Below are 12,890 nucleotides of genomic sequence, written 5' to 3' on the forward strand. Positions count from 1 at the left end.
TTCTTAATTATGTGTTCTTAATTCTTATTTTGATATCCCAGGAATACATGCTCTGATTTAGAGGAGGAATAGACCCTGTCTAAGAGTACATTTGTCATAATTAAGCGGAGTTGATTGCGCGCCTACACATAGGATGACAAGATTTTGCCGGATTAGGGTGAAACCTAAAAAGGGGATTCATAGATCGAGTTAATGCAACCTTAGAGTGTTAACTAGAAAAAAGTCTCGGTTATTCAATATAGTGATTAGATGTTATTAGTCTTGAATAGGGATAATAACATAACTTAGGGATCTCTACGGAATAAGTTGAATGAATAAATCGTCCAATTCAGAGCCAGAATAACAAGTAAAGTCTAGGTGGATTTTTCCTTAGGTATTGTCTTCATTCAATCGATTTTCCCAAAAGCAATTCTCCAATTCTTTTCTCTGTGCATTCTTAGTTTAGATAATTAGTTAATTAAAACAAAACCCCATTATTCTTAGGCTAGATAATAAAAAGATAGTCATTACTAGTACTTTTAGTTCCTTTGGGTTCGACAATCTGGTCTTGCTAAAACTATACTACTGTTCGATAGGTACACTTGCCTACATCACGATAATAGTTAGTTCAAGAACGAGTAATTACAAATATTTAAAACCTACCATGAAACCTCGCGATCAAGTTTTTGGCACTGTTGCCGAGGAACTAAGATATTAGGAATGATTAATTTTTATTACTTTAGCCATTTATTTTTCTTGCAATTTAATTTAATGTTATTAGTTTATTACTTATTAATTTACTTTTTCTTTCTCTTGGCAATTTTTATTGTTTATGACTAGAAGAAACCCGTCAGGACCATTACTTTTTGACGAAGAAATCGATCGTACAGTTCATAGAAACCAAAGAGAAATAAGGCGGAGTTTAAGATATACAGAGAACGAGCAAGAAGACAATATTCAACCTCCAACTGAAGAGATGGCTGAAAACCAAGGCAATCAGCTACCTCCTGCAATTGCGGTTAATCAAAATCCTGCTCCACGCACTATGTATGACTATGCTAAACCTTCTTTTACAGGAACTGAGTCAAGTATAGTTAGACCTGCTATTGCTACGAATAATTTTGAACTGAAACCTAACACAATTCAGATGATACAGCAGTTTGTTCAGTTTGATGGTTTGCAGGATGAGGATCCCAACACTCACTTGGCGAAATTTCTGGAGTTCTGCGACACTTTCAAAATTAATGGCATTTCTGATGATGCCATTCACCTTCAGTTATTCCCTTTTTCACTGAGAAACAAAGCTAAACAGTGGTTGAACTCATTACCACGAGGGTCTATCACTACTTGGGAACAAATGACCAAAAAGTTTTTACTAAAATATTTTTCGCCGGCTAAAATGGCTAAGTTACATAATGATATCTCTTCTTTTGTGTAGATGGACTTAGAAACACTTCACGATGCATGGGAGAGATACAAGGATCTATTGCGAAGGTGCCCTCACCATGGGTTACCTCTATGGCTATAAGTTCAAACGTTCTACAATGGTGTGAATTCCTTGACAAGACAGATGATTGACGCAGCTGTTGGAGGAACCATCAACAATAAAACACCTAAAGAGGCTTATGAATTTATTGAAGAAATGTCACTGAATAACTATCAGTGGCAAGTCATGAGGACTAAGCCAACAAAAATAGTAGGCATTTATAACGTCGACTCAATTACTATGCTCAGGTAGAACTTCTCAATAAAAAGATTGATGGTTTACTTGGTTCTACGCAGGTACATCCAGTAATGAGGTGTGACTCAAGTGGAGGAGGTGTGCATACAGAATATCAATCCTTCAATCCTACAACCAAAGAGGAACAAGTCAACTATATGGGTAACAATAACTTTAGATCTCAAAATAACCCATACAGTAATACTTATAATGCAGGTTGGAGGAACCACCCAAATTTCTCTAAGGGTGGTCAAGGGAATCAAAAGCCACAAAATCCTCAAGGTTTTCAACAGCCACCTTATCAACAAGAGAAGAAACCGAACCTTGAGTAGATGCTCTCAAAATTCATATCAGTGTCAGAAACCCGTTTCCAAAATATCGAGACAGCACTTAAAAATCAACAAGCATCGATCCAAGGACTCGAAACTCAGATAGGCCAGCTATCCAAGCTATTCTCCGAATGACCACAAGGTAGCTTACCAAGTAATACTGAACCTAACCCAAGGGAACACCTCAACGCAATTAGTACTCAAGATAAGGAAGGATTCATTGCGTTTGAGCCAGAATTGATGTAAGAAACTGTGGTGAGCAAAGGAAAAAGTGAGGTAAGTCATAACAAAATGGTGAATGAAGAATATAAACCTTGTGTCCCATACCCTAATGCGACAAGGAAAGACTGCTCAGATGAACAATTCGGTAAATTCCTTAAACATTTGAAAAAATTACATATTAACTTACCGTTTGTTGAAGCTCTTTCGCAGATACAGAATGCAATGAAATTTTTAAAAGAGCTTTTAGTAAATAAGCAAAAGTTGGACGAAGCGTCACATGTAGAGCTAAACGCAGTCTGCTCAGCTATTCTACAGAATAAGCTACCCCACAAATTGCAAGATCTAGGGAGTTTTACAATTCCTTGCTTAATTGGTAGTTTAGATATAAATCATGCATTAGCTGATTTAGGGGCTAGTATTAATGTTATGCCTTACAAAATGTTTAAGCAACTAGGTCTTGGGAAACCTATACAAACTAGGATGAGCATTCAATTGGCAGATAAAACTATAAGATTTCCTAGGAGTATTATTGAAGATGTACTAGTGAAAGTAGATAAGTTCATATTTCTCGTTGATTTCGTTGTTCTAGACATAGAGAAGGATAATAACACCCCTTTGATTTTAGGGAGGCCCTTTTTAGTAACTGCTAAAATAATTATTGATGTTGGCACAGGTGAGCCTACACTTCGTGTGGGAGACAGAACGATCACCCTTCAAACTCGTAATTTTGGCATCACATCGAACATTAAAGGTAATGGTCCACACCATTCTATTAAACCTAACAATATGGTGCAACCTACTTTGCAGAAAATGAGTATGAAGGAAGCACACGAGTCATTCTCAAGCAATAGTAAAGGACCTATTCATGAAGATCGAAGAGTACAAATCAAGGAACTCGATGAATGGCGGACACACAAACCAAGAACACCCGACAAACCAAAACTACGCCAAAACAAGCCTGATACCTCTCCAAATCAACTTAAAGTTGGGGATAAGGTCTTATTAAATGCCGCAGATCCCCACATTTTCACTACCACACCGAATGAGGAAATCCCTCTTACGGTACTCAGTATTTTTCCATTTGGTACGGTAGAGGTGAGTCATCCCAAGTTCGGCACTTTTAAGGTAAACAACACCCGGTTAAAACCTTATTTTGTTAAGACTGATAATAGGAACGACGAACTCGTTGAACCACCATGACCATTCAACGGAGAGGTAAGTCGAGCTTAGACTATAAATAAACGCTTCTCGAGAGGCAACCCGAGCACTAACAATATTAATTTCTTTAAATTTTGGTATTTAACTCATAAATTACTAATAGAAATCTTGAATACAGGTGTTTCCACAGAGACACGACCAAGCACACGGGCGTGCTTAAGGCCGTGTGAAAACAGGGAAAGGATTTCCCCAACACGGGTTACGATAAAGGCCACGGACGTGTGATATGGTCGTGGTCGAGCCTGCCAAAACAACATGGGCGTACGACATGCCCGTGTGGAGGAACTATGGATGAACCTATTAAAACAGCACGGGCGTTCGACACGCCCGTGTCTAACACCCGTGGGCGAACCTGTCAAATTAACACGGGCATGGGAGAAGCGAATGAAGCTAGACACGGTCGTGTGACACGGCCGAGTGAACCAACACGCCCGAGGCACACGGGCATGTGTCAAATTTCAGACGCGCCAAAATAGGAAAAACGCAAAACACATGGGCTGAAATTGGGGCACACGGGCGTGGCCTATGGCTGTGTGTCCCAAAAATCTATAAATAAGCTACACTATTCATTGTCTTCCCCACTCAAAAACCCTAACCCTAGCTGCTGCAAGTCCACACGGCCTCCTTGCCACGGTCGTGCGCCACTTCTCACTCCATTTTTTACACCCAATCTCTCTCCCTTAGCATTTGTTCACTCTTTTCACCTCCATTCTACTTATTTTTAATGCTTATTCTTAAAATAATTGTTATTTTTATCATACAATGTTCATTTTGTTCATTATTTCCTGCATTATTAGATTATTTATCATGCATTTTATGTTAATGTAGGTTGTTAGGAAAGCTTCATTCCTTTTTCATTCACATGCCATTATTATGCCCATCCTCATGCCCTTATAATGTCACGAAATTATGCTGTCAAAAAGAATTTTTTTGGTTGATTTTGGTTCATATTTTTGGCTGAAATTAGTAGTTTAAATTAATGGCTTTCCAACTTCATGTCATTACTATTATTCTTCTTTACAAATTATAGGTATACGATGTCATCTTCACGAGGAAAGAAATCCGCTGTCCCCGCTTCAAAGAAAAGGAAGAGAGCGTCATCTTCCTCGAATCCTACCGCGAACATTTGTCAGCCTTTCCTCCAATTCCCCAACGGGCCCTAAGAAGAACTATTTCAAATACTACGGCCCAACCTTTAGCAGTGGGCCGCTGCACTGACTGGGCTGCAGTCGAACAAGTCCAGTTGGTTGACGCGATTCGGGCTCTTCTTACCACCAACCCTTAGGAGCTGCTCTTCAGGATTATCGAGCTGACATACCTCGAGCTCATGATGGAACTATGCTCAATGTTCCATCTTCAGACCGTATTGACAAGGTACGATGATCCCGGCATGGTTCAATTATGCCTAGGCGGATTAATTCGCCAGCTAAGCATTCCAGAGTTTGGTGCTGCACTAGGCTTATATACGAAGGAGTTCAGAGAGGAGAGTGAACTACATTCTCTCAGTCGCCACATACATTTCTCTCCATCGAAGTGTTGGCACACTTTGGCCCTAGTACAGCCTCGTACAATCCTAGCCACTCTAAGGCATCAGTTCTCCCACCATCCCTGAGGTACTTACACATTGTTTTAGCTTACACGATTATAGGGAGGCGAGAGAGCACTGGCGTCATCAACACCCACGACATCTACTTATTATGGTGCATGTCGCAAGGGCATGTCATCGACCTTGCCTATTTCATCGCCCTTGTGATTCAGCACCAGACGGAGCGGCATCAAAAGGGGGTCATCTCCATTGGCCCCTACGTGACTAGGCTGGCGCGACACTTCGGGCTCCTCAACACCGTAGCCCAAGAATCATCCCTCACCTTCATCGGCCAGATGTCTTCACAAGGCATCTCAAGCATGCTTAGCATGAGGATGATCGAGAGGCACCGAGGAACCTACCCTCCCCAATACCGTCTTACCCAATCTACCGAAGAGGAGGCCTACGAGGACATTCTTGATGATGTCCCCCCACAGCACCAGGACCCACCGACTTAGCCACCACAACCCTCTCGTCCAGTTCATGCGGCGGCTTTATATGCTGACATCTTTAAGCGCCTCACCCGATTCAAGCATCAGTGTTTTCAACAATTTGACAACATTGATGCTACTTTACAGCAGATTTGTTAGCACCTCCACATCTCAACGCCAGTCCCACCTCGCGAACCATCTAGCGATGAAGATGTTTAGAAATATTTATTTATTATTTTATGTTTTTAATTTTTATTCAAACTAATTTTTATTTTTATTTTTATTTTTATTTTTTAGCAGATTTTAGAATTTTATTATAAATTTTGGTTTTTCTTTATGAGTAATTATTCTTCCTAATACCCCCTAAAAAGTTCCTGATTTTATCACAGTTATATAGAGCTCTTAAGCTCATCATCACATAGGAACTAAAACTCCACTCGGAAAGGTTCTCCACGACTGCCATGTCCTGCTCGACCACGACCATAGCTACCACTAGATATAATATTCTTTTGGTGCAAGACTTATGGACTAATGAACCTCTACGACTGCCGGAGTATCCTCTTCCACTCTCGAACCGATCACTCTCCAAAACTCTAGTTCGAGGAATTCATCATACAGGAAGTTTCACTTCTCTCCCTATCTTATTTTTATACTCTAATATCTATCTTTGTACATTGAGGGCAATGTACATCTTAAGTGTGGGGGGACATTCATTCATTATCAGAAAAATCCCTGAATAATCACCTTGTTCTCTTGAAAAACTCTCATATCATATTTAGGATAAATTTTAACTAATTTATGATTTTGATTGATATTTCTTGAATTAAAACATAGGCATTTATGCATTGATTGTTTAAACTTTAAGACATTAGAGAATCAAGCATGATAAGCTGATTTTTAAGAATTTAAAATTATAGGTTGTTTCCCCAAGTCTAGGTATTACTTTGAATTGGAGTTCAAGAGTCTAAACATCAAAAAGCCATAATTTTTGTAAGATTTTTGAGCCTTTTGAGCATCTATTAATCCTTTCATGCTCACTTTTATTATTGCTTTGAGTGCGTCAATATTGATCTGTTATTCTAGAACTTGCTTAATTATGCATGTCAAGACCACACCATTTGATTTGATATGTCAAAATGATTAAGGCACTTAGGATTAACCCACTCATGCCATGAAAAGCCTACCTCCATGATTAACCCTTAGTAAACCCCTTTGAGCCTAACAAGCCATTCTTTGTATCAACCTCAATATTAACCCTTAACCCATTATTGTTGAAATCCCCTAAATTAATTTGATTCCTATTTTTGTCGAGATTTGAGTTAAAAAAATTGCTTAGCTATGTCTTGTTTGTAATAAGTTAGTCTATGAATATTTAACTTGTTCTAAAAAAAATTATACATATCTTTAATTTCATATTCTGAGAGAAGCTTTGTTATACGCAAGTGAAGATTAACTCTTTTTCTCGTTAGGCAATTTTTCAATTTAATCTCGATTCTAACACTTTCTTTCAGCTTGTGACCACACCCCACTAACCAACCTTCACTACAACCCTCTAAAGACCTATTGATCGATGTATCATCTTAAATTATAGTGGTGGAGATTTGATTTTCATGCAAGCCTATGGTAATGACTTTTCATTATTGACTATTGAGTGCTTCATTTATTGTCCTTAAACACCTCGAGTGATTTGAGTGAATCTTTAGTGAGGATGTGAAACTCTGTGATATTCTGAATCAAAGGTAATTACTTAAATGCGGAGAGACACCTATGTTTGCATGATTAAATACTCAACTTGGAATGTTTGAAACTTTTATGTTCTTTTAGTTGAATTCTCAATGGATGATTACCTACGGATTATTTTGAGATATTATCGATAGAAATTATAAGTTGAGAAGAATTTATTTTGATCATGAGTTGAGAATTTTGCTTAAAGACAAGCAAATGCTCAAGTGTGGGGGTATTTGATAAACCGTAAATTATACATATTTTTACCCCATGTTTAATGCAATTTATGGATGATTTCCCATTAGAATTGGTGAATTAGATGCTCCTAATGCTTTAATTTCATGTTTTATACCTAGGAGAGCATACGAAAGAGAAAGGAACGAGAAATGGGCCAAAAACGGAGAAAATGGGCAAAGGTATGAAATCAACACGGCCTGGACCTCCTCACACGGGCAGACCACACGGCCATGTCCATTTGGCAGGCTCAAGCATGGCCTGAAGTAATTGAACACGGACGTGTCCCTGCCGAGCCCAAGTTGAGTCCAATTCGGAAAAGGCTAATTTTGAGGGCCTCTAGGCATTCCAAAGCTTATAAATACACCCTAGAGGAGGAAGAAAGAAGAGGCAGAGAAGAGGGAGTAAGGAATTACTCCAAGGAAGCCAATTAATCCATCTCAGAAGCTGAATTCATCATTAAGACTGAAGATCTCTCATCAATTTCCCTTGAGGAGTTTTGGGCTTTCTTTATTGTAACACACCTTACCCGTACCCGAGGCCGGGATAAGGTACGAGACGTTATCGGACAAACATACAAATATTAAACTAAAAACGAGCCACAAAATTTCATTCGTATTTCAAAACGTTCATTCACTTACACATAGTCCCTTATTTGAGTCTACGAAGCCCAAAACACACTTTAGAAAGGGTTCAAGACTAAACCGAGAACTTACGAAAATCTTGGAAATTTCATACTTTAAGGCTCCACACGCCCGTGTCCCAAAGTCGTGTTCATACACGCCTGAGACACATGGTCGTGTCTCTGCCTGTGTGGAATATACCTAGGCTATTTTCCAAGCTTTGGTCAACCTTAACCTCTTACTCACTTATACAAAATTAACAGCATATAACATGGTATTCATTTAATGATTAAATATTCTCAATTAAACCAAAAGCATAGCATTTGTATGTCATCATACATGTGTCTCTCATACTCATTTTACCTTGTTTATTATAGTACCACTTATACATTTATACCAAGATTATCATCTTACAAAATATCTTCAGCTTAATCATCAAGCATTCATATTTAAAACTAGATCATATCTTTATAAAATACCACAATTCAGATACGCAAAATAACATTTTGCCTGAAACATTTCAATTCAACTCCATACCCAACAAGCATTACATTGAGACTAGTCATATATATATATATACATGTCATGATACATATTATTCTCTTTCTGTTTTCTTATAAACACATATCATTTATTTCATTATATCAATATTTCATATACAATAGTTTCCATGTATTCCACATATATTTATTTTCCTCCTCCTCCTCTCCATTCCACATCCTTAATGTATATAGCATTCTTGTAAGTACGATTTCACAATTTACTAATAAATGCTCACATCAAACTATCCACACGATTCATAGTCACTTACTTATTTATAATTCGAGCTACAGAGCTCCAAATTAAGATCCGTAAATTTCCCCTAAAACTAGACTCACATATCTTTCCACCATAAAATTTTCATAACTTTTGGTGTAGCCAATTAGTACAGTTTATTCATTAAAATTTCTCTTATTTCACTTTCTGATAGTTCTGACCTCTCTTCACTAAAAATTAATTATCTCACAGTACAGAACTCGGATAATGTTCTTGTTGATTTATCTTGAAAATAAACTCATTAGGGATTTTAAAAATATAAGTTTAAACCTCTAGATATTTTTATCCAAAATTTTGGGATTTTCCAAAGTCAGAACAGGGGATCAAGTAATCATTCTGAACTAGTCTCACAAAAACATAAATATCTCAAAATATAGAACTCCTTTTCTTTCTTTGTTTCTTTTATATGAAAATAGACTCATTAAGCTTTAATGTGATATCTCATTCAGTCTCTGCTTCAATTTATACTATTTTTGGTGATTTTTCAAAATCACATCACTGCTACTGTCCAAAACAGTTTTATTGCTAATTCACTCTTTCACAATTTCTTTGGATTAACCTCATTTTAATATACATATCACAAATCATTTTCACCACATTTCATACATCACAAGTATAGGCCCATGATAACAAGGTCACTATAAAATCATCCTCATGTATAACTTACTTGTTTATAACTTCACCACATCCTGGTCACGTAATGAACACATCATTCACATAATCAAGTTCCTGCACTTATTCATCACAAAACTCACAAAGCAATACATAGAGAGTCTCCCGTTGAACACTTCGGATCAATCCTCGATACTTGGTGGTTTCAGAACATAGCTCCACCCATCATATAGTTCGGCTCTCTTGTACACATGGTGAACACTCAGTACCACCCATGTGACCTAGCCAATTTATCTCGTAGCTCTCTTGTCTACATAGTGTCCTTCACCTGGAACCACGCATGCGACCTAGCTGCATATATCCCGTAGCTCTCTTGTCTACATGGTGTACACATAGTATCACCCATACGACCTAGCTACATCATAATGTTTTGTAGCTCTCTTGTACACATGATGTGCACTCAGCACTATACATGTGACCTAGCTACATACTATATGTATCATCCAATCTTTCCGAAGGTTCAACCGAGATTTGTCTCTCTTTTCCAACAATTTCACCAATCAAGTAATTATCCACAAACATATTTCCAATAATATTATAACATATCATAATACAAGTATTATTGATGTATTACTTATATATAAACTTACATCTCATTTAATATCAAGGCAATAACATTAAATTACACATTGCCTTATTAAAAATCATATGAACTTACAATTTCCCATAATATCCCTAATCATAGAAATCACATTTATGTATGATAATTCAATGCACTTCATGTACCATAGGCATATTTTTAAATCAATTCATAAACTTGGCACCATAATCATTTAATTTAATATAATCCACTAAATTTAACTTTCAAATATAAATTACAGCATTATTGTTGTATTATTATCATACCAACTTACATACTTTCAACACCTCGGAAATCATAATGAATATATCAATTTTACATTGAAACATGCATAAATTAATGTTTATTATACATATGAACTTACCTCGATACTAAAACGGCCATTTTACCAACTTTCCCATTTTTCGATTTTTCTCTCATTCTAGGTTCAAATCTCATTTTCCGGGATCTAAAACATCATATTTTACTTATTTAATTAATGTACTATTAAAAACAGTCCTTAACTCAAACTTTGGCAAAATTACAATTTTGCCCCTAAACTTTTGCATATTTACACTTTTGCCCCTAGGCTCGGGAATTAAACTTCATCCCTTATTCTTATGTTTTATGACATGCGGATCACTTTTCCCTTCTATGGAAACATCAAATTCGCACTCTAACATATACTTATGACTATTAGGTATTTTTACCGATTAAGCCATTTTACTCGTTTTCACTCAAAACTGAGTAGCACAAGTTGTCTAACATAATTTAAAACCTCATATTCTATTATAAAACAGCAAAATAAACACATTTCACCTATGGATATTTTTCAAAATATGAACCCTAGCTTAAATTATTGCTATAATAAGCTTAATCAAATTATCGGGATTCCAAAAACGTAAAGAACTTGAAAAACGGGGTTATAACGGACTTACTATTGAGCTTGGAAAGCTTGAAAACCCTATCCATGGCTTCCCCCATGCTAATTTCAGCCTCCATGAGAAAGATGAGTCAATTTTGGCTTTATTTTCCCTTTTTATTTCTTTTAATTACCAAATGACCAAAATGCCATTCCTTACAAAACTTTCAAAAATTCCATCTATGTCCAATTTTTTTCCATAACTTAGAAATTGGTCAAATTTCTATTTAAGACCTCCTAATTAATATTTCAAAGCAATTTCATACTAGAAACTTCTAGAATGCATGTTTTGCAACATATTCAATTTAGTCCCTAACTTCAAATTGAGCACTTTATGCATAGAATTTCTTCACGAAATTTTCACACAATCATGCAATCATATCATAGAACTCAAAACAATCATAAAATAATTATTTCTATCTCGGATTTTGTGGTCCCGAAACCTCTGTTCCAACTAGACCCAATTTTGGGCTATTACAACTCTCCCCCCTTTAGAGATTTTCGTCCTCGAAAATCTTACCGGAGTGAAGTTTAGTATCTTTCTCATAATTTCCAGCATTACTAACTAATTTTTTTTAAGACGATACTTTCAGAAACACTCTGTCATCAATTTGAATCCCAAGATAACTTAGTCAACTCTAATACTTCTCTAACTCTGTCCTTCACTTGTCAACCATTCTCAGTCTCTGGTCATATCTATAATTATTTTATCACTGAACTCTTTGATTCCACACTTAGGAACTTAGTCAACATGATTCTCATGAATTTTTGTTATATACACCTCATCGATAAGGGGATGAGGTCGTACAGTCTCTAACTCGATTCTGACATATATCTATATGACAGATTTTTTTCATTATCCACATATGTCATTATTATCATACTATCCACTTCAAACAATTTATTATTCATATCTGTCTTACATAAAATTTCCAATTATCTCATTTCAAACAAGTGCACTCACTCATACATTCTATGAATTTTGAATAACTTTAGTCATCACATTTACTAATTAATTTAGTCAAGCATGCAACAGCATATGTAGGCCAAACAAATACGAATAAATATATCACTATATAAACTTTCATCTCACATATTATCACATATACATATATCACGAATTCTTATTCATACCTTCCCGAGTTTAACACATCATAGCTACACTTTATTCAAATACTTAAATATTACTATTAAATGGTTAGATGTAGCTCGGTTGGAGAATACTTCATTTTAAACAAAATGGTTATCATTAGTGTCGAGAGACATCACACTATCACATATTTGTGGCATGTATAACTAAACTCTCACACTTGCTATGTTAGTCCGAGAATCGACTAAACCTGCTCTGATACAACTAAATGTAACACACCTTACCGTACCCGAGGCCGGGATAAGGTACAAGGCGTTATCGGACAAACATACAAACATTAAACTAAAATACGGGCCATAAAATTTCATTCATATTTCAAAATGTTCATTCACTTACACATAGTCCCTTATTTGAGCCTATGAAGCCCAAAACATACTTTAGAAAGGGTTCGGGACTAAACCGAGAACTTACAAAAATCTTGGAAATTTCATACTTTAAGGCTCCACACGCCCGTGTCCCGAAGTCGTGTTCATACACGCCTGAGACACATGGTCGTGTCTCTGCCTGTGTGGAATATACCTAGGCTATTTTCCAAGCTTTGGTCAACCTTAACCTCTTACTCACTTATACAAAATTAAAAGCATATAACATGGTATTCATTTAATGATTAAATATTCTCAATTAAACCACAAGCATAGCATTTGTATGTCATCATACATGTGTCTCTCATACTCATTTTACCTTGTTTATTATAGTACCACTTAT

General features: G+C 36.4%; 1 non-coding gene across 1 annotated transcript; it reads right to left on the reverse strand.

Moving 5' to 3' along the window:
* Nucleotides 1-1,385: 1,385 nt before the first annotated feature.
* On the reverse strand, nt 1,386-1,491 carry LOC121225205 (small nucleolar RNA R71). Its single transcript, XR_005923123.1, has one exon. It is a non-coding gene; the product is annotated as a small nucleolar RNA R71 (small nucleolar RNA).
* Nucleotides 1,492-12,890: the final 11,399 nt, after the last annotated feature.

The sequence above is a fragment of the Gossypium hirsutum genome, chromosome A03, assembly GCF_007990345.1.
Source record: "Gossypium hirsutum isolate 1008001.06 chromosome A03, Gossypium_hirsutum_v2.1, whole genome shotgun sequence".
NCBI lineage: Eukaryota > Viridiplantae > Streptophyta > Magnoliopsida > Malvales > Malvaceae > Gossypium > Gossypium hirsutum.